Raw genomic sequence first — 22,500 nt, forward strand, 5'->3', positions numbered from 1 at the left:
CCAGCAACAGCCCATTCAAAGTTACAATTGAACAAGATCTCCATGATGGATTAGGATCATCTATCCGGCCAAGTATAGATCTTCGCGAAATATTTGCTGAGGTAGACCTTAGGCATTTCTGGAGTTGAAAGAAGCTAAAAATGCTGACACAGAACTTCCTACTGTGGCATCAAAAGGGACAGAGACAGAAGCAGGGCAGAAACCGAAAGAGTCAGAGGCAATAATATAAACAGTAGTTCAAACTTCACAAAGTATCACTGCTTCAGCTGATCAAGGACAATCTATAGCAGTAGTACGGATTACAAGACGTAGCAAACACCTACTTATGCCATTGTCCATTGATCAGTGTTTCACAGTGGTTCCATAAGTGGATAGAGGTCCAACGCATTCCAGAAATCTCTTAGTGGTCGTCATCAAGGTTGCCGAGGGAATTCGAGCACCAAAATTTACAGCTGCTGCCCTGAGGGCAATCGACCGCCCCTGATAAATGCAAAAAGAGGTTCCTGATACCTGCCAGTGAGTTTGAACAGCAACAGCAAGAGACGCTCGCAGGAAAGAATATACAGGGAATCAATGTACAACTCACTTTACATAGGGACCATGCAGCTGTCTAAGAAAAAATTTAAATGCAACTGGAACTCTCACCTGACAGGTCATGCAAAAAATTACTAAGAGGATTCCACTTAACACTAAGATCTCTTTGAAAATTTTTATCTCTTTTATTGAGCTTTCATTGATTTTGTTTATGCTTGTTCTATTAAAGAGCAACTCTTAAAACTATCTCTTTATCGATCGTAATATATGTTAACATAATAAGTCTTTAACAATGTGCACTGTTAACATTAGGCAAATTTTTTCAAGGCAGTAGTATACACATCGGTCAAAATTGAGCTGCATAATATGAACATCAGGTATTTTTCTTAATGTTGATAAGTATAAATATTGTTCAAATTTCTTGCCTAATGCCAACATTAGCAATTTTTTGCCTAATGTTCACTTAAGGCAATTATCCACACTGGGCGTAACATATAATATTTGGACTCAGACAAGTCAGTAGTTATAGGTCTATAAAATACAATTTTGCTTGCTATTCCTTTTGTGACAAACTGAATTAAACCCTAAAGTGATGCTGTTTTTGTCTCATTACAAAAGAAGGTTTGCTAGGGAATTTGTTGTGATAGATGTCAAAAATGGTATCATATTGAAAACGAATGTTCTGGATTAATAGAAAATTTATCACAAGCCGACAGAAGGCTATTGTGTGACGACCATATTTATTACATATGTAGGAATTGCACTGATAAGTTCAATGAGGATGCAGCAAACATACAAAGGAAAGTATTGGATGAAGAAGTCGTAATGTCCCATCATTTGGTTCAAGTCTTGATGAATAAAATAGAACAAATGAAGGATAGCATGACAGAAATGAGAAATAAAGTGCAAGAAACAAGAGATGAGATGCAAGAATTAAGAAATGAAATGAAAGAATTAAAAAATGAAAAGAAAAGGAATGAAGATGACATAGATAGGAAGCATCTAACTGATACATATGCTGAAAAGCTGAAATCAAAGAAAACATTGATTGTAAAATCAACTGATGAGGTTTCAGCAGTTAATAAGAAGAAAAAAATTATGACCAAATTAAAAGCCCAAGTTGAAAGCACTGCTGAAACAAAAGATGCCCACCTGATCATAAAATTTGCAGATAAACAGAACCTGGAGCAGGCGAAATCAGAATTGGAACAAGGTAATGTAAACAAGATCACTGTTGCTGAAAAAGGAAAACTTAAACCGAAGATAAAATTTACAAATGTACCAGAAGATGATGATGATATTATTCAGTCTGAAGCTTAAGAACCAGTGGCTAAATAGACACATTGTAGAAGATGATGATCTGACTATTATAATACAAGAAAATTCACGAATGGATGAACATAAACACTATATCATAAAATGTACACCTAAGATACGTAAAGCAATCTATGAAAATGGAGATAAACTTAGTACCACATATAGAATATGTAATGTTTACGATCATTACATGTCCTACCAGTGTTACAAAGGCCAGGAATTTGGGTATAGTGCAGCAAATTGCAAGAATAAACAGTCGTGCCCAAGTGCGCGAGAGAACATAAAGCGGGTCATTGCAATGTTGTTGAAGTTAAATGCATAAATTGTGTGAAAAAGAACTATGATGACACAGAACATAAATCCTATGATAAAGTAAACTGTGAAGTTTATAAACAAGAAATAACAAGAGCCAGAAACAATACTGACCATGGCTTCGATTAAGAAAATATCATGTAATCTAATAAATATACAATCCATTGGCAATACAACTCATATCATTAAGGAAGTCGTAAGTGATCAAGATGTGGATATTTGCTAATTAACTGAAACTTGGTTGAGTGGTAATGTGAGTGACAGATCGAAAATAAATGAAATGACACCTAAATCTTATAACTTTTATCATGAACCAAGAGAAAACAAAAGAGGTGGCGGTATTGGAATCTTAATTAAGAAATCATACAAAGTTGCAGTAAGAAATCATCTCATAGTTAATTCATTTGAATATATGAATATTAAAATCTTATCTCGAAATGTAAATCTACAAATAGTTATACTCTATAGACCACCGAGCAAAAGCAAAAGAATATTTCTAGATGAATATAATAACTTACTAGATACATTGAATGACAATCGAAATATAGTTATATGTGGTGATTTCAACCTACATCTTGATAACAGAGTAGACCCATATGTCAATGAATTTACAGAACTGATTGACAACCACGACCTTCAAAACATAGTGTCTGAACCAACACCTCAGTCTAATCATATACTAGATCTAGTTATAATAAACAAAAACAACAACATCATACTAAATATGGAGATTGAACCTGACTGCTCTGTATCCCCAATGCATAAGTTAATGTCTTTTGAAATAGACGTTAGAAAAAATAATGCAATACAGAAGGAAATCACATACAGAATTAAGACTAACTTTGATCCAAAAGAGTTCATTGAACAAAGCCTAGAGGATATAAAAGGGATAACACCAGTCAATCCTGTATAAACTGCATTACTGATAGAAGTAAAACTACTTGCAACTAATTATAATAATAGGTGCCCGGAAATAACAAAAATAATCACAATTAAAGAAAAATCGAACTGGTTTGATAATGAATTACACGAAGAGAAAAAAAGAAAAAGAAAAATGGAGGATAAATGGGAAAGAAATAAAAATAATGAAAACTGGCAACATTACAAAGCAGCTAGAAATTGCTACAATTACCTTATCTTAGTTAAAAAAAAGGCCTATTATAGAAAAGTGTGCAATGAAAATGACCCACGGAAAATACATAAGAACCTAAAGAAACTATTAGGTCTAAAGACAGAAATAGTATTGCCTGGCATAACTAATGATCCTAAATGCCTAGCAAATGATTTTATTGATTATTCTGAGGAAAAAATGAATCAAATCTGCTCCAGTTTTCACAACATCGGCACAACAGAGCGAAGGAATACATCAGCAACAGGTGTAAATAATCTAAGGGTATTCAAAGAGTTAAGTCAGTGTGATTATATGAGAATAATAAAGAAAGTAAAAAAAACCTACTGCGGAAATTATCCATTTCTAATTAATGATGTAAAAGATGCAGAAAATTTCACCAGACTACAATAGACCTACCGAGACATGGTAAATATGAGTCTAACCCAGGCAGTTTTCCCTGATTGTGAAAAAGTTGCATGTATCAAGCCTGTGTATAAAGGAAAAGGTGATGCAGACAATTTAAGTTCATATAGGCCAATATCAAATCTGTCATATTTTTCGAAAATTATTGAAACTGCTATACACGAACAAACCTGGAAATATCTGAAAAAATCTAATGCCATACCTGATGATCAATCTGCATACAGAGAAAATTACTCCACAGAAACAACAGTGTTGGCGATAAAAATGACATAACAGAAATTATAACAAATGGCAAGTGTTGCATTCTTGTGATGCTTGATCTAAGTGCAGCATTTGATACTGTAGAACATACATATCTGATGGAAGACCTTAAAGCTGTGGGCATCGTAGAACGTGCATACGACTGGTTTGTGAGTTATCTTGAAAACCGCAAAGTTAAAGTAGTAATATCAAATGTTGAATCTGAGACAAGAAAACTAACCAAAGGGGTGCCTCAAGGAAGTGTACTAGGTCCTCTCCTGTTTGAAATTTATACGATTGAACTGGCAAATATACTTGAAACTCACAGAGTTAAGTTTAAAATATACGCTGATGATACACAATTCTATTTCTCAATAGAATCAGTTGATGAAGCTAAAAGAAAGATACATGAAATAATGAATGACATTAAGGCTTGGATGTTAACAAAAAAGCTCAACCTCAATGAAGACAAAAGTGAATGTATTATTTTTGGAAATGAAAAAGATATAAAAAGAATCGAATGCTTCCAAAGAATTGAAATAGGTCAATCGATCATTGACCTAAAGAAATCTGTCAGGAATCTAGGAGTAATCATGGATGATAGACTGACAATGAACGAACATATAAATAATATGGTAAGAAATTGTAACTATCATATTAGAAACAGCATTTATTAGTAAATACTTAGATGAAAAATCTATGGCCATACTCATTAATCACCACATATTTTCAAGAATTGATTACTGCAACTCACTGTTCTATGGCTTACCAAATTATCAGCTGAAGAAAATTCAGAGAGTACAAAACAGAGCCGGTAGATTAATAAAAGGACTACACAATAGGGAAAGAGTTACCCCTGCACTAATTAAATTACACTGGCTACCGGTAAAAGCGAGAATTGAATACAAGCTACTCTTATTAACGTTTAAGATACTGAACCAAAATGTTTAAAAGAATGCCTGAATAAACTAGAACTAGAAACAAATGTTAACACAAGACACATGAGTGACAAACATAGGCTAACCAAGAACAAATAGTAAATTTGGTGAAAGGGCTTTTAGCTACTGTGCGCCTAGACATTATAAAAAACTGCCAACTGAAATGAAGGACCTATAGGGAGCAATTGAATTTAAGAAGAAACTAAAGACATTACTTTTCACAAGATCATATGATTTGGAAGATGCTACAATCAAAGAATTGTATAAGTTATAATGAAAATGTTTCGTTAGATGATTAATATGGGGGGTTGGATTTAAACCCAAAACAAGTAAACAAGTAAGAGAGATGAATACACATATTAAGTCTTCCTATTGTTGGCAAAAAGCATACATACAAAAGCAGACCTGGTCTATATGGTAATGATCAGTGACGTCACGTTATCAAGCTAGATGTAACAGTGCTACACTTGTGGAAACCAGAAGCTATCTAAAAGAAATGAAACACGCCATAATATGTGCAATTACCAGGAATGAAGAAGTTGTCACTAATATTCCTGGAACAGATTGAGACATTAAAGATAGGCAGGTGAGGACATCAGTGTGGTAACACTCAGCGTGATGGTTCTTTGTTTATCACTTTAGTACCCTTCCTTTAGAATACAGAAGTGAAACTGCATTTTGTGGAATGGAAGTAAATTTTCCTTTCATCTGATAAATATCTGACGTCTAGAAACTGATAAGAACCTAAATAGATGCATGTTTTAGATCCTCTCATCGACATCTAGTATGCAAGCACACACAGGCAGGTCACCTAGCCTGACCAGATATTTGTGTTGAGGAGGAAGTAGAACGCAAAGCTGAAAGCCATTGTAGGTTACTCTCTGATTGGTCACGGACGGTTGGCCTTAATCAATTTTGTGTGATTTTCCAGCCTTCATTTCAACTCTTAACTGTGTAACTAATTGCTAAATTTTTTATTGCATACGACCAGTATTCGAACCGAGCTTTGCTCTTCATGGTTCATTTCTCTTCAACATACGGGTCTCCATACCATCGCAATTCATGTACTTTACTCAGAGATTTATCCATTGTATTAAAGTTTTGTATTTACAAGTCTACACTTATTAACACCTGTTTTGTGTGTGAAAGATTTTTTTTAAAGGAAATATATTTACTCCATATAACATTTATATTGATTTAGAAAAGCTAGAAAACTTCTTGTCCTACGTTAAACTGCAAGTCGATTTAAAGTAATCAAGAGCATATCGTGGGTAGCGTCCATGATACCCAACAGCAGGAAGTCACATAAGATACGCATAACAAGCTAAGTTGTTTCGGCGTGTTTGTTTGTTGGAGAGAGAGAGAGAGAGAGAGAGAGAGAGAGAGAGAGAGAGAGAGAGAGAGAGAGAGACTACATCCACTACGCACATATTCCTAACAAATTTAAGGGGGCAATTGAAAGGAATAAAGTTATTGAATAATCCACTATCTCGGGAACGTTGTCTCTCTGGAGTGTAATTGGACCCCTTTAACATTACTCCCTTTTTTTTTATGGACGACGGTGTTTTCCTTTCCTCTTTATTTTTTATCTTGATGGTGTTGCCTCCAGCATAGCACAAAAATAACAGTTAAATTCTCTCCCACAGAGGCCTTCAACGGAGAGGAACTGCCCATATCGAAAGTCTTTTCATAGTTCTAATGGCGTTTTGGAATATTTGTAGCTCCAAAGGAATAGACCACCATCCTCCCCTACATAACAAAGAGCAACGTGTTTGGCTATATAAGTATATATTTTTCCCGTCATGCCCATTACTCTCCCTGTCCATTGGGTAGGGGGAGGGGGAGTAGCCTAACCCTAGTGAGAGGGAGTACCCCATGATGTACATTCGAAAACAACAATCTCTCACAAATTGCCGAACCAGTACGTTGTAGTTAGGAAAGTGGAAGGGATGGAAAGGGTTGAATCTGTGTGTGAGGACATATCTATCTAAATATCTACACGTCATTTTTGATGGCTGGAGTACATTAGTTTTTGGTAATGAATGAGAGAAGAACGTCGGTAAGTCCATAGACCTTATGATGGACATCTTATGAGGATTTCACAAGTATCGAATATTAGAGAAATGTGAGCAAGTCGCACTGAGTCACAATGAGGACTGAAAGAGATTTATAAGAATGGAAGAACATCTTTGATTCCAGTGAGATTCTGATAACAATGCAACGAACATGAAGTTGTAGTAACGCAGTAACTAATTCCCATGAAACAGTTATGAATTTTTCCCATTCACTTATTTACAAACTTTATCTAAGCTGTTAACCTACGCTGGATGCTTCCATGCTTGCTTCAAGTGACATAATCTATCTGCTGAGACTGAAAGCGAATTTGTTTCTGGTTTAACCGTTGAGAAATGTTGCCAATTTTTTATGAGCACTTCAAATTCCAACTCTCCAACAAACTCGAACACATCTCTAAAACTGTCAGAAACACATTACCAAAATCCAGACAGCTTTTCACAAAAAAACAACGATATTATACATTCAAAATAGTTTTTCCAAAATCCGTGCGAGTATGTTTCCATACCATATGCATAAGTATAAACATTTTAATGCTAGGGAGGATCGCTAATACAGACAGGGGATATCCTAGAATGTATAGTATATTTGGCCACTAGAAAAGAATATGAGAACTCTTAATAATATTTTATTTTAACGTGCATGAAAATGATGGCAGCAGATCAAATAAGAGGTAATTCAAGACATTATTACATACCATTATTGTAGATTTCTTCCTATCCTGGCCATGGTGTCTTTCATCAACAGCGGGAACGATTATTCTGAAAAAAAAAAAAAAATACATACTGAAGTATTGTACTATAATAGTAATAAAACAGATTATTCAACTTCAAATGTTATGTAATCCTTGAGCTGCAAGTTAGCCTTAACTACACCCTTAAATAATATTGATATTAGCATCTGTGAAATGAGGAAATCAGGACAAACATTGAATCAAAAAACAAAATACCAATATTTCTGGTGATTGGAAATCAAATTTAATCTTAATTTCCTTTAATAAAAATTATTTGTCTTGGAGATTTAATCCTGAGATGATACACATTTCAAGAGTTGCCATGTTGTGAAAACGTCATGATTTTTACTTGTTTATGGTGCATGAAAGTATCAATGTATGAATTTCACTGTATGCCTTTGAATACTTGCATCAAGGAATTAAAACTCTTAATGAAAATAATCGGTTTTATTTTTAGGAAAAATTGTGTTAAGAACAGTTTCTGATCAAATTACGGAAGCAAGTATTTTCACGTAATTCAAGTTGATCTTGAAATAGTCAATAACTTTGGGAGGTCAAATCGTATATCAGTTCACCGCAAAATCGAAAATACATTTCACTTGTAGGATCTATATTAATTCAAGGGCACTAGTCGTTGTACAACACTGTAACAACAGAAGCAAAATATTTTTGCCTTTGAAAATAAGGCATTGAGAAGGATTTGGGATCAAATGGTAGCAGCATATAACAAAAGCAGCAAATCATGAGGTGGCAGAGTTGCCCAACGTGAACGATTTAATTAGATTATCAAGATGGATGGGGCATATTTTAAGGTAAGATGAGTTAGTCCAGGACGTACCTGAATGGAAGCTGCTGGGCAAGAGAGGATGTGGTATGCAGAGAAAACCGTGGCTGATGACAGTGTGCAGAGAGGTTGGATCTGAGAGTTAGGTTGAGCTCAGAGAGATGGCACAGGGAAGAGACACATGGTGTGAATTCATTGAGACCCTTATGCATCCCCCGTGTGCCAGAGGATTAACTAAGTAGGTAAGTATACTTGTCCAATTCTAATAATTTATATACAGAATGAAAGTGGGTGCATTCTGCTTTGGAATGGTATATACAACTTGCTCCAATCTATTTTGATTTTATAGTGCCAAACAACGGAACTCAAATTCTAGAAATTTTGAGGGGGGGGGGGGGGGCAAGAAGGCCTCACATTCTAAGCTGTGTTGACCAAGTGAGACCAGTCTAGAAAACTCTGCAACCACAGTACCTTGAACTCGGTCAGAGAAAGAAGAGAAACTGCAAGGATAGGAGTGCACCAACTACTTCATTGTAGAGAAAATGCTGGAGCATCGAGCCCACAACATTCTAATTAGGAGAGGTGCCATTCCAGAATCCAAAATCAATGTAGATTACATATCTAAATTTCTGAGGGAGCAAGTAAGCTTCACAATTTAGTCCACTTTGATCATGAGATGTCGGTGGTGAAGATCCGACGTCAATCCCATTGCAAAAATGAAATTGTAAGCTTCATTGAAGAGGGAGAGGACCTGTGAGATCGTTCATGAAATTCAGTGAAGTTTTGTGAAAAATCATTCATATATTTCAAAACCGATCTTAATTTTTTTTTCTCTCATTTCAGAGAGTCCTAAAGTTTTCATTTATCAATTTTTAAGTATCAAAATATTTTTGTATCTTAATATTTTCATCACCATAGCCTTTATATTTAAGTGTAATACCATCGCTCAACCACTGTAGTCTTAAGGAAGAGTCACAAAGTAATACAAAACATGTGACGACACCAAAAAATAAATGAAAAACGTAAATACAGCTTTTCTGTTGTCCTGAAAACTATCTGGAGCTCAGTTTGTCCAGATAGATGTTGTTCTCAATTATTAGATGCCACTCAGATGTTATCTATTTATAATAAACGTAAAGCAATATGCCCAAGTACTATGTTTAGAAGTGGCAAGCCTTGGATTACTTGGATGGAAGGGCAGAAAATGCGCTAGAGCCAAAATACTTCAAGCTGTTGTACGGAATGATGCCGTTTTGGATGAATTGGAATTAGGGATTAACATAACCTTCATTTAGAAATTCTGAGAGGGCGAGAAAGCCTCACATTCTAAGTTGCATTGCACAAGTGAGACCAGTTTTGAAAACTATGCATCAACTCCTAAGCAACTGCAGAATCTTAACTTCATAAGAGAAAGAGGAGAAACAGCATGGATGGGAGTGCACAAACTACTTGACTGCAGAGAAAATGCTCGAGCATTGAGACCACAATTTGTCATAAGGAGAGGCACCACTCCAAAAAAAAAATTGAATCCAAAACCGATACAAATCATATGTATAAATTTCTGAGAGAACAAGTAAGCTTCACAATTTACTCTGCCTTGACCAAGAGATGAAGTTCCTGAAGAACCAATGTCGATCCCGTTGCAAAAATGGAACTGTAACCTTTGTTGAAGAGAGGGAGCGCTTGTGATGTTCTATGAAGTCTTGGGAAAAATCAATCATGTATTTCAAAGTGATCTTAATTTTTACTCTCATTTAAAAGAATCTTAGTTTTCATTTATCAATTTTTGTTAAGTAATTTCAGATAATCAAAATATTTTTGTATCTTAAAGTTTTCACCACCATAGCCTTTATATTAAAGTAAAATTCTATCACTAATATAGTCCTGAGGAAGAGTCATGAAGTGATTTGAAACACGTGTCGATGCCAAATGACAAATGGAGAATCATAAATCTAATTTCCCTGTTATCCTGAAAACTATGTAGAATTCAGTTTGTCTAGAGAGATATTTTAACATAAGAGAAAGGATACGCCTATCAATTATGTTGACCAGATTTTCATTTAGGATACGTAAAAGTCTTGTTGTTAGGCTCCAATAACACCTGTACCACACGTGTTCCACAAACGCTCTTACACTGTAACGATATTTCCTTTTTTTTTTGTACATCTTCCTCTACCCCTCACTGTTAACAGAACCTTTTTAAGACTGCCTTTTCCTGGATTGTTTATTTTTTTATTTTTGTGGCCTCTCTGTAAAGAACTTTTTTTAATATAAACTCGCTATCTATTGAAATAAAGTCAGTTGCATTCACCTTGTCTCTCAGTTATCACCTTACGACTCATTTGTACAATTGGTCACCATTAGAGTGACCAGCATACTCCTGTCTTCCCCGTCACTTTTGTGCCCTACTTGTTAAAATGCCACCACCGAACCTAACTCTTCAACACACGCCTCCTCAATGAAACTGACACCCTTTGTCAGCGGAGAAGCATTCGGCTGCTTCCAAGATGCCGAAATTCAGATATGCATCAAGGGTGTTACTTGCTCAACCGCTAAAAGCAGACTATTTTCTTGTGGCAATCCTTGAGGATACTTTCCTGGAAATCTCAGACTGGCTTTGTAACCAAGGGGACACCCCAATAGCGTACAACGCCCTCAAAACATACTTCCTGGAGCAGTACTCACCATTGCCCGCCGCCTGTATAGCCAAACTTTTTCAGCATTCAACAACCATTGGTGGACCAAAAGGCTTCACTCACTCTCAGGGAAATGACCTGTATCGTCCGCCTCCAACCGGCCTCAGACAGCTCTCCTCGAAAGGTGAACCTACTTCGTGACTTTTGGGCACAATGCCTACCCAAACCTGTACACTCTGCCATAGCAGTTGTTGATATTTTGCCCACGAAGTACCTGATGACCAAAGTTGATGCCTTAATGGAAAGCTACTTTACCACCTTCATGACCTCCAGCAACGTCTCCAATCCTCACGAAGAGCACAACTATTCAACTACTCCAGGCGAAGAGGACAATTATTGAACATCGGCCGAAGCCGACTTACAATAAATGCAGCAGGACAAAGACCCCCACCCAGTGACGTGCCGGAGCGGCAAAGAAGCCACCCACCACCCATATAAGCCAGCCAATGACCTATCCAACCACTTACTAATGCCCATAGTCTGCAATTATGCTACTACCACTCCAGATTCGGGATGCTGCAAAGAAATGTTGGAATGGTTGTCAGTGGTCAAAAAACATGTAGTAGATCATCGTTTGTGGTGGTGGCCTAACCTGTCATTAATCTTTTCTTTTTACATGATGCAAGTACAGGCGTGCAATTTTTGGTAGACACAGGTGTTTGCCATTCTCTTAGACATATTATGTCTTGCTGTTCTCTCCGAGACACGAAGTAGTATGTCTAAGCCTGCCGACATCCACCTGGTAGCTGCCATGGATCTGTGACACCCACCCACTGGTATGAGACCCTCACATTATCGTTTGGAAGTGCCAAATATCATAAGAAGTTTCTTGTTGATATTACATTACCAATCCATGGTGTGGATTTCGTCTCATATTTCCACTTCCTAGTTGATTATGCTCACCGATGGTTAGTCAACACAGACTCTTACTTATTGACAACTTTTCAAGACACCCCCTCCAACCTCAAATTCTACATCAGCGCATCTATGGATGCCTATGCCCATCACCTCACGTCGTACCTGGAAGTCTTCCATTCAGAACTTTGACAAACGCCCACGATTCCCGCCAAACACGGGGCCCACTTTTCGCCATATTCAGATGTCTGGCACTGGATCGTTTGGTAGCCGCTAGATGAATGTTTGCCGAAATGTAAGAAATGGGCCTTTGCCAAAAGGCCTCAAGCCCATGGCTGTGACTCTTACACATCGTCCTGAAAAAAATCTGTGTGGGGATCGCAGGAGTTTGAACATGCAGAAAGAACTGGATTAGTATCCCTTACCAAACATCGCCAACGTGACTTCCTATTTGCACAAAGCAAAGGTTTTCTCCACGTTTGACCTTCTCAAGGGGTATTATCAGGTGTCCATGGAGCCCGGAGACATCCACAAGACCGCCATCACCAACCCCTTCGGCATATACACCTACAATTACTAATGTTTTAGCCTTTGTAATTGGGTCCACTTTCTAATAACTCATGGATGGCAACTTAGGGGACTTCCTCTTCCGTGTATGGTACATGGACAACACACTTGTGTTCTCTTCCTCCAAGAGGAACATCTCCGTCAGATACGCATCGCTTTCGACATCCTACAATAGAGTGGCCTTGTAGTATGGTACAACAAATGTAACTTTGGCGTCAACAAAGTCTTGTTCTTAGTGTACCACATCACTCCTGAAGGAATCCACCCCCTCTCTGAGAAGGTAGCAGCTGTTCAGAACTTCACCATGCCCACGACGGTGAATGCACTGCAAGAATTCTTGAGCATGATAAACTATTATCACCATTTCCTGACAGTTACCGCCGCTACTCTTGCCCACCTCTACGCCTCCCTCAAGGGCAAGCCAAAAGACCTGAAGGGAGTCCCCTTCAAGAAGCAGCCTTCTCCAACATAAAAAAAAAACGCTTTATTAACAGCTGCAGCTTTCACGTTTCCTGTACCACATGCCCCTCTCCTTCTCTCCACCAATGCCAGCAACGTCGCCATTGATGTAGTACTCGAGTAGGTAGTTAATGGCTTGTCCCCCCCCCCATTGGCCTTCTTCAGTAGAAAACTATCGAAGGCAGAATCTGGTTACTCTCTCTCTCTCTCTCTCTCTCTCTCTCTCTCTCTCTCTCTCTCTACTATATATATATATATATATATATATATATATATATATCATCCTTTTTGCACTTATAATGAACTCAAACTTGACAAGCACTATCGTCTAAATGTTAAAAACCTCATTAATCACATCAAGTAACCCTTCGTACAAAGTATAATTCTCAGTAAAAAAAATAATAGATTTGCAGTGCAAATTCATGAAGCAATTCAATCAAATATATACACAGCTTGCAACATATGGAATTTTGCTCTTGTGACTCCAACACACAAGATCAAACAGCTGCTCAGCCTCTCGATTGAAAGCTAATTGATGTGATTCTCATCAAAGAAACTAGTTGGAACTTGAATGGCTTTCCAGTGAGGCAGCAGGAGGACAAATGCCATCTGCATGAATCCTTAGATGTTATTGCTGTTTCATGAAGAATAATGGCATTGCAGGTTTTGCATTATGGATTGATTAAGTTTTAATATACAGGGATTGCTGCATTATTTCGTCTTTCTTCGTGATATAACTGCAGGTTCTAAAGTGCCGATCTCTGTGAGAACCAACTTTGTGTCATTTTGTTTTCTTCTTCTTCTTCTTCTTCTTCTTCTTCTTCTTCTTCTTATTATTATTATTATTATTATTATTATTATTATTATTATTATATTGTTGTTGTTGTTGTTGTTGTTGTTGTTGCTATTGTTGTTGTTTTTGCTATTATTGATGTTGTTATTCAGGTATTTTCCGTATGTTATAGTTTTTTTCGTTATTCTTAAACCCTCACATAAAATGCTTCTCATCCTATGACGATATAATAAAACTGAGTGAATCTTCGATAGTTGTTAAAGCTGTAGTAGGTCTTATCACCCAATCATTGTGTAGTTAAGATTTAATTTCAGTATTGTTCGCATTTTCATTGCTAGGTATATGAAATAAAAGCTAATTCAAAACAACATTCAACAGTATGACCAATGTATATAAGTACCTGCTAAATACCTTTTCAAAACCAAGACAGACCATAAATGGTTGGCTACCTCAAATTTAAACATTTTGTGTGTAAACATAACATTCCTTTACTTAACCCTTATGGCATTTTCACTACTGTCTAAAAATAGAATAAGCAATCCTTGTGACTGATGGTTGACAATAAGCACAAAAGTTAGAAGCTTTTACGCTCTTTATTCCATTTTTCATTGAGATAAGAAGACAACTTTAGCTCTTTGATTATCTCTCAAAATCCTACTATACACATGAACACACTTCTGGGACGATTGGTCATAATCAAATGATGAATTTATTCAATATTTCAAAATCTAATTCTACATTGTTTAAAAATTACTCCCTTTATTACATTCCTCACCATACAGTTTCAATTATGTCTTTTTACATAATTTTGGTTAGAGGATACAGCCAATTCTATATTCATAAATTTTTCCCTCATTCTTTTATTTTATATGTTGATTTACACCCGGCAAAAACACAGGCTAATGATAGAGGGATCTTCATTACATTATAACATAAGAAAGCCGAGACAACACCATAATATACCTCCTTATGTTGGATTTGTGAATCATTATCCATTTTAATCAAAACCCTCCATGTCAATCAATTTATTCATTGTCTAAACACTGCTTTATTGTATGGGATCACTGTGACCATTTCCCACTCACAATTAAATTCAAAGATCTGTAATAAGTGTTCTAGTATCATCAATAATCTTTGAGCTGTTGGAGGGCGAATAGGGGGCTGATGTTCGCATAAAACGTATAAAATTTTTCCCATAGGAAAGTAGTACTTTTAGTGCAACACCAGTATTACAAAATACGCACTCAAGAGGGATCATTCGCAGTTCCTTGGTCTCCTACCTCCCTACTTTACCTCTGTGTCTAAATAATTTCTTCAATCTTACTGACCAACTCTATTGATTTTACTTTATACTTTACTTGCAACAGCAGGCCCCACCCCCTGCAAAGTGTACTTCAGTGATCAATGATCTCCCTGTACCCAGCGACGGTCCATGTTGGATAAATTCTATAAAACCAATCCAATGCAGAAAAAAACCTCTCAAGGGGCATTAGAATGCAGAAGGGGATGCGAAAATGTTACTGACATTCGGCTCGTCAGATCAAAAAGAAAAATGAGATCTTATTGTTACCCCGAAACTTTTCTCGTGTTGGTTTTTGCATACTGATGAGCGCGTTCCCGTTCCGAGGTAAAGTGGATCAAAGACTTTTGTGCGTCCTTTGAAGCTTTATGAAATTCTATCTAATACTATTGTTTTCGCTTATTTAGTAATTTATAATTCATTTTTATCTTTAGGTGTGAATTTTTCGCATTTATAATTATATGAGTTTCCTTAGTTGAGGGTATACAGTTAGTGGATTACCACTTACTGGAAGCTGCAGTAGAACATAAGTCCAGATTTCTTTTACAGCCAATATTGGTTTGGTTGCTAACTCCTTTCAGTTTCCTATTACGATTTTAAAGTTCAAACCATAATATATATATATATATATATATATATAAATATATATATATATATATATATATATAAATATATATATATATATATATATATCCCTTTCTGAATGTGGATACCTTAATATGATGAAAGGGTTGTGATCCTGCATGATCAGCAAAGCTGTACAGGTCAAGGCCACCCATAATAGATTGATTTTACGTAAGCGATCAGACGAAAACATCCCACCCCCAGACATGAATAAAGGCATGTCTGAGGGACTTTGTCCTTTAGTGGACTAGAAATGGTTCCATTTGTTGTTGCGTTATTGCATGTATGTATGTATATATATATATATATATATATGTATGTATGTATGTATGTATGTATGTATGTATATATATATATATATATATACGGTATACATATATATATATATATATATATACGGTATACATATATATATATGTATATATATATGTGTGTGTGTGTGTGTATATATACACGTATATCAATATTATCATTATTGTTATCATTATTATTTGCTAAGCTACAACCCTAGTTGGAAAAGCAGGATGCTATAACCCCAGGGGCTCCAACAAGGAAAATAGCTCAATGAGGGAAGGAAAAAATAAAAATAAAATATTTTAAGAAGAGTAACCACATTAAGATAAATATCTCCTATATAAACTATAAAAATTTTAACGAAACAAGAGGACGAAAAATAAGATAGAATTGTGTGCTCGAGTGTACCTTCAAGCAAGAGAGCTCTACCCCAAGACAGTGTAAGACCATGGAACAGAGGCTATGGCACTACCCAAGACAAGAGAACAATGGTTTGATTTTGGAGTGACCTTCTCCTAGAAGAGCTGCTTACCATAGCTAAAGAGTCCTCTTCTACCCTTACCAAGAGGAAAGTGGCCACTGAACAATTACAGCGCAATAACCCCTTGAATGAAGAAGGATTGTTTGGTAATCTCAGTGTTCTCAGGTGTGAGGACAGAGGAGAATATGTAAAGAATACGCCAGACTATTCAGTGTGTATGTGTAGGCAAAGGCAAAATGAACAGTAACCATACAGAAGGATTCAATGTAATATTGTCTAACCAGTTAAAAGACCCCATAACTCTCTAGCAGTAGTATCTCAACGGGTAGGCACTGGAGATCATCAGGGAAGGTAGTGGACGGAAAAAAAAATCTGTAAGAGGGCTACTGTCGCCATGTACCATTTCCACTGCTGAGATATCTATAGTATTGTTGGGAGTCGTCCTCAGTTCGAGGAGGACCTAGAGAAGTTGTGGAAACCAGCTGGAGTTGGTTCAGCAATGGGATTTCAAAGCTGCTTTGAGATTGTGGTGGAAACGTTCCAGCATTCTGTTTGCTGCAGGATTGTAAGTGTTAGTTTGATGTAGGATGATGCCGAGAAGATGCCTTAATAATGTTCACAATTGAAAGGTAAAGTAGTACCCCTGTTGGAAGTAATATGCTTTTGGATGCCGAATCTTGCTATCCAACTGGAAAGTAAGCTAGGAATACATGATGTAGATGTTGCACCTCGCATGGGGATGGCTTCAGGCTAGCAAGTGGTGTGATCAATGACTGTGAAAAGGTAACAGTATCTTTATGACGGGGTTAGGGGTGCAACTACACCAAAATTGATTTTAGCAAAATGACGCTGAAGTTGATGAAAAGTGCCAATGCTTGTATCCTTGTGCTGATGCACTTTTGAATATGACAGGAAGTACAGGCATGAATCCAATCCTTGGCATCTTTAGTAATTCCATGTCACATGAACTTCAACTTCAGTAGCTCTGCAGTAGATCAGCGTGAGGGGTGTGAGAGGCCATGGATAGATTGAAATACCTGTTAGAACAATGAGGCAGGTATCCATGGACTCTACCAGTACTGACATCACAGAGGAGAGTGACGTTATCCTAACAGAGAGACATGTGGGATGCCTTACATGCTTGGAAAGAGCGACGGCAACAGAATTCACTTTACTAAGGATGTTTTGAAATGCATAGTTGTATTCAGAAATGGCAGAGATGTAGGCGCTGACAGGTGGACCAGGGGTTGGACATTAAAGGTGTCCAAACGGGGCATGTGGTCTGTGCGAATAATGAAAAACATGCCCTTTAAATAAGAAATGACGGAACTCTAACCCAAGACAGTGGAAGATCATGGTACAGAGGTTATGGCCCTACCCAAGACTAGAGAACAATGGTTTGATTTTGAAGTGTCCTTCTCTTAGAACAGCGGATTACCATAGCTACAGTCTCTTCTACCCTTAATAAAAGGAAAGTGGCCACTGAACAATTACAGTGCAGTAACCCTTTGGGTGAAGAAGAATTGTTTGGTAATCTCAGCGTCAGGTGTATGAGGACAGAGGAGAATATGTAGAGAATAGGTCAGACTATTCAGTGTGTGTATAGGTAAAGGGAAAATGAACCATAACCAGTGAGAAGGATCCAATGTAGTACTACTGTCTGGCCAGTCAAAAGAGCCCATAACTCTCTAGTGGTCGTATCTCAACGGGTGGCTGGTGCAATGGCCCACCTACTAGCTACCAGATTACAAGGTTGTTCCACTGCAGGCGGATAAGGATGAAGTGTAGGTGATGTAGGTGGTCCTCTTTGGAGGAGGAGAATATTAGTATGTCATCTATGTAACATACGCAGAAAGGGAGGTCCCCTAAAATACAATCCACTGAAATGTGGCCCAGGGATTAAGAGAGTCAAAGCAGGAGTAATTGAAAGTATCTTTACCAAAGGAGGTGGTTTTTGGCAACCTTGGGGATGTCCTTGGATTCACGGGTACCTGATAATGCAACTTCTGGATGTCGAGGGGCGAAAATACTTTAGCACTGTGAAAGTAGGTGGTGATGTCAGCAATGTTGGGGTGGGGGTAGTGATCTGGTGCCGTCTGCATGTTAAGATGCCTGTAATCCTTGCAAGAGTGTAGGGATCCATCCTTCTTCAAGGTAATGTGCCGGGTTGACAACCATAGGCTTGAGGCCTTTTTATAAAGACCCATTTTTTCCTCCTTGGGAAATGGGTATCTAGCAGCTGTTAAACAGTCTAGAGCCAAATTTCCAAATCCTGCAAAAACTGATGGCCCTATCAGCTTGATATGGTGATAGATACAGTGCTTGGCGGGAACAGTGGACATCTGGCATAGTTCTGTGCACAAGATGTCAGAATATATAGTGAGGAGGTGGGTGTAAGCATCCCTGGATGCACTGATGGGGAGAGTGAGGTCGGATGCAGCAGGTGATAAAGGCCTAGACGAGTAAAAGTAGGTATTAACTACTGTTAAATGTTGATGTCAGATGTCAACCAGGAGGTGGAAATTGTTGAAGAAATCTGTACCAATGAGAGGTAGTGTAACATCTGTGAGGATGAAATTACATTGGTACTGGGCGCCCTCAAATAACTTTCAGCCTCTTGTAACTGTGAGTAGGGATAGGAGATCTATTGGCAGCCACCACATAGACATCAGCAGTTTTGGAATGAGAGAGTTGTACTCATAAGAGGAAACATGGCAGACGGGAACTATAGGCACCAGTGCCTACTAAAATGTGCAAACTATATCATGAATTATGCAAGAAAGAAGAGATTAGATAATGGGGAGTTGATAACATACTCACATGCTTTTCTACCCTTGACATCCGAGAATGTGGAGTGGTAGTAACACAAATGAAGACGATGGGCACCATTCACTGGCTGTTGAGGCATTGGTTGGGGAACAGGCACGAGGTGGCATAGGAAAGTGGTGGCCAGTTTTGTGGCTACCCAGGCATGTCATATGGTAGGTGTCGATGTCCTATAGCATTCCCATCAGCTTCAGTCAGCCTTTGTGGTTGGCCCTTTCATCAGGAGTGAAGTTGTTGATGGTTGGGAAGTGGCAGTCCATAACGGTGTCGACTCTGGTCATCAGATAATTCATGGGCAAGAAATCGACAATGGGAAGAGTGTCTCACACAGGTTCCGGCAGGCATTGTACCCACTGAACCATATGCGGTAGGCTGAGGGCGAGCAATACTGATAATTTCTCTAAGGGCCATTAACGAATTTTGATTCCGAACAGTTGTTGACAGAGCTGAAAAATCTTGGGTACATGGGCAGTTTGCAATGGAGAGTACTGCTCCAGAGGTATGATTTGATGTCCCCAAACTGTATAAGGACTTCCCTCTGCTTGCAAAGCTAATTGAAGATTCCCAGGAAGGTGTCGGGAATCGCAGCAAGGACATAGTCTGATTTGCCGCTTGAGCGCGTCACACCCTAGATGAGGAACCGAGCCTCGATACACTGAAACCAGGCAAACGTATCTCTACTGTCAAAGGGTGGGAGTGCAACTGTGGCAGCATAGACAGATGAGTCGGGGTTGGTTGTGGGCATCGTCATAGGATATGGTAAATAAAGCAGTGAGCTGGGACTGGAAGCTGGCTGGGAGTTTGAGGAACTTTGCAGAGTCAACAATGTGATTGTTCGATAAAAGCTTCAAGAATGTTTTTTTTTTTTTTTTTTTTTTTTTTTGCCATGGAGTCGGATGGCGGTTCCATCGTAGAAGAAAACATAGGGAGGGCTTACTTCTTTATTCGTACGTGCGTTGCTTCCTAAACGTGCATTAAAATGTGTTCACATGCAACCTGCCTGAACCATTCTGACTAGCTCCCTTCCTTATTTACAAAGCTTGCTTTTGTATACGGAAGTTTGGTTTAACACATCAGTTTCCCTTCCCATTTGAGGTTTTGTTTTGTCTTCTATTTTTTCTATATTTATATAATCCTAGCGTGAGCTTTCAGCTTTTTAACGTGAGTTTATTCTGCTAGGGGCTCTTTAGCCCCTTGCATATGAATGTTTGTTCATTACGAGAACAAATTCATGAGCAAAGATATTGACGAGTATTATGATTATTATAACTATCACCAAGAGTATCATCATCATTATCATGAATATCATTATCTAATCATTATCATTATTATCACAGATAGTATCATTATCTAATCATTATCATTATCACAGATAGTATCATCATCATTAGTATTATCATAACTATCATTACCGTAATCATTATCATTATTATCAATAATGTTATTGCTATCATTAGTATTAAGAGTATGATTTTTCTTCTTTATTATCATTACCATTACTTATGAATAGTACTTAAAACACTTTTCTGCTGAAAGCAGAGTTATCTAGGTTTAGTTTCTGTTGAAGTTTTTCTATGTAAAATGTTTCCAATAATCTTAGCTCGGTCTCAAATCGAGCTTTACATAAAATACTAAAATCAAGACGATTAAAATTTAAGTTTTAATCATCTTGATTTTAGTATTTTACGTAAAGCTCGATTTGAGACCGAGCTAAGATTATTGGAAACATTTTACATAGAAAAACTTCAACAGAAACTAAACCTAGATAACTCTGCTTTCAGCAGAAAAGTGTTTTAAGTACTATTTATAATTTTAAATTATCTTATTTTGCTCATGTCATTACTTATGTTATTGTTTCAAAACAAACATATAACTTCTTTGTCTAATCTCCCACTGTTTCCCACTGTTTCTACTCTACATAGCAACCCTCTTAAAGGGAATAAACTAGTGAGGGTCATATAATTGCCAAGCGTGACTCTACACAGTAGAATATGCAAATGGCTAATCAAACAGGCAAATGAGATACAGACAATCAAACGAATTGCATGAAATAACGACTAAAACGTTTCTATGACACAATACCTGTTATTGTTACCAGAGTCGACGCGATACCTTTCACTAGTCTTGCTCTTTTATTGTTGAAAATCGGGAGAAGGTATTTTTAATGAAACTTTTTTCTTTCTTTCTTTAACATCGGGAAAAAGTCCACCGCTTGTCCTGACATAACAAGCGACTTGTTATTGAGCGTATATTGGAATCTCTCTCTCTCTCTCTCTCTCTCTCTCTCTCTCTCTCTCTCTCTCTCTCTCTCTCTCTATGAAAGCTTAGAATTTTTTTTTTCTATTCCCTATCCCCTAACTATAAGAAGAATACAAATGGTTTACATCAAATGTTTTCTTTTCCGAGTCTCTCATAGAAAATTAGTTGCTAAAATATACCCCAAGTTTCGAGCATGAAACTGGCACAGCTTTCATTTATTATGCAAATTTATTGTAATGAACGCTACGAGATTCTGGCCAAAAAAACGGTAAACGCTGCAACTTTTTAAAGAAAGAGAATATGAGCAAAAGGCAACAGAAATTTTCGTACTCCCGGGGGACTTTGCGACGTCCTCCGGCATTTTGGCTAAACTATAGTTATCACCGGATGTAGTGGTTCCTTGAAAGCTCACTTCCAACCTCTTAAGTTTAAAAAAAATCATTTATTACGTCCTTTATATCTTCTTATCTAATTCTTTCTGTCTATTGTCAAGCATAGGAAAGGACCCACTTAGAACTAAGTGGGTCCTGGAAATATCTTACAATGATTTTTTTCTAACCATTAAAAGAACCTATCATTTGATAAAAGCCTGATTCGAAATTTCCTTGAGTGAAATTCGCCTGCTTTTTTGGCTTTTTGTTTTCTTCCTAGGGTACTAGGAGGCCAACCATAACGACTCCAGCATTTTCGTTTATTTACTAACATTTTAGTTTATTGAGGCCAAGATCTTAATATCAGGAGTAAAAGTACATAACGTTATGGTTGCCAGATAGGCTCTGATTAATTCTAAATTTATTCTACTATGTTTTTCTAAATATCTAACCACTATTTCTCAGTTTCATCTATTAATAAGAAATAATGTTACCGGAGTACATAGCATC

The 22,500-nt window shown here is 37.3% G+C and overlaps 1 long non-coding RNA gene across 1 annotated transcript in view; it reads right to left on the bottom strand.

Moving 5' to 3' along the window:
* LOC137637911 (uncharacterized) overlaps nt 1–22,500 on the bottom strand; it is a 529,180-nt gene that overhangs the window by 288,742 nt on the left and 217,938 nt on the right. The window contains exon 2 of the long non-coding RNA XR_011043820.1: nt 7,646–7,709. This is a non-coding gene — a long non-coding RNA (uncharacterized lncRNA). The remainder of the gene's footprint in view (nt 1–7,645; nt 7,710–22,500) is intronic.

Source organism: Palaemon carinicauda, chromosome 3 (genome assembly GCF_036898095.1).
Source record: "Palaemon carinicauda isolate YSFRI2023 chromosome 3, ASM3689809v2, whole genome shotgun sequence".
Classification (NCBI taxonomy): domain Eukaryota; kingdom Metazoa; phylum Arthropoda; class Malacostraca; order Decapoda; family Palaemonidae; genus Palaemon; species Palaemon carinicauda.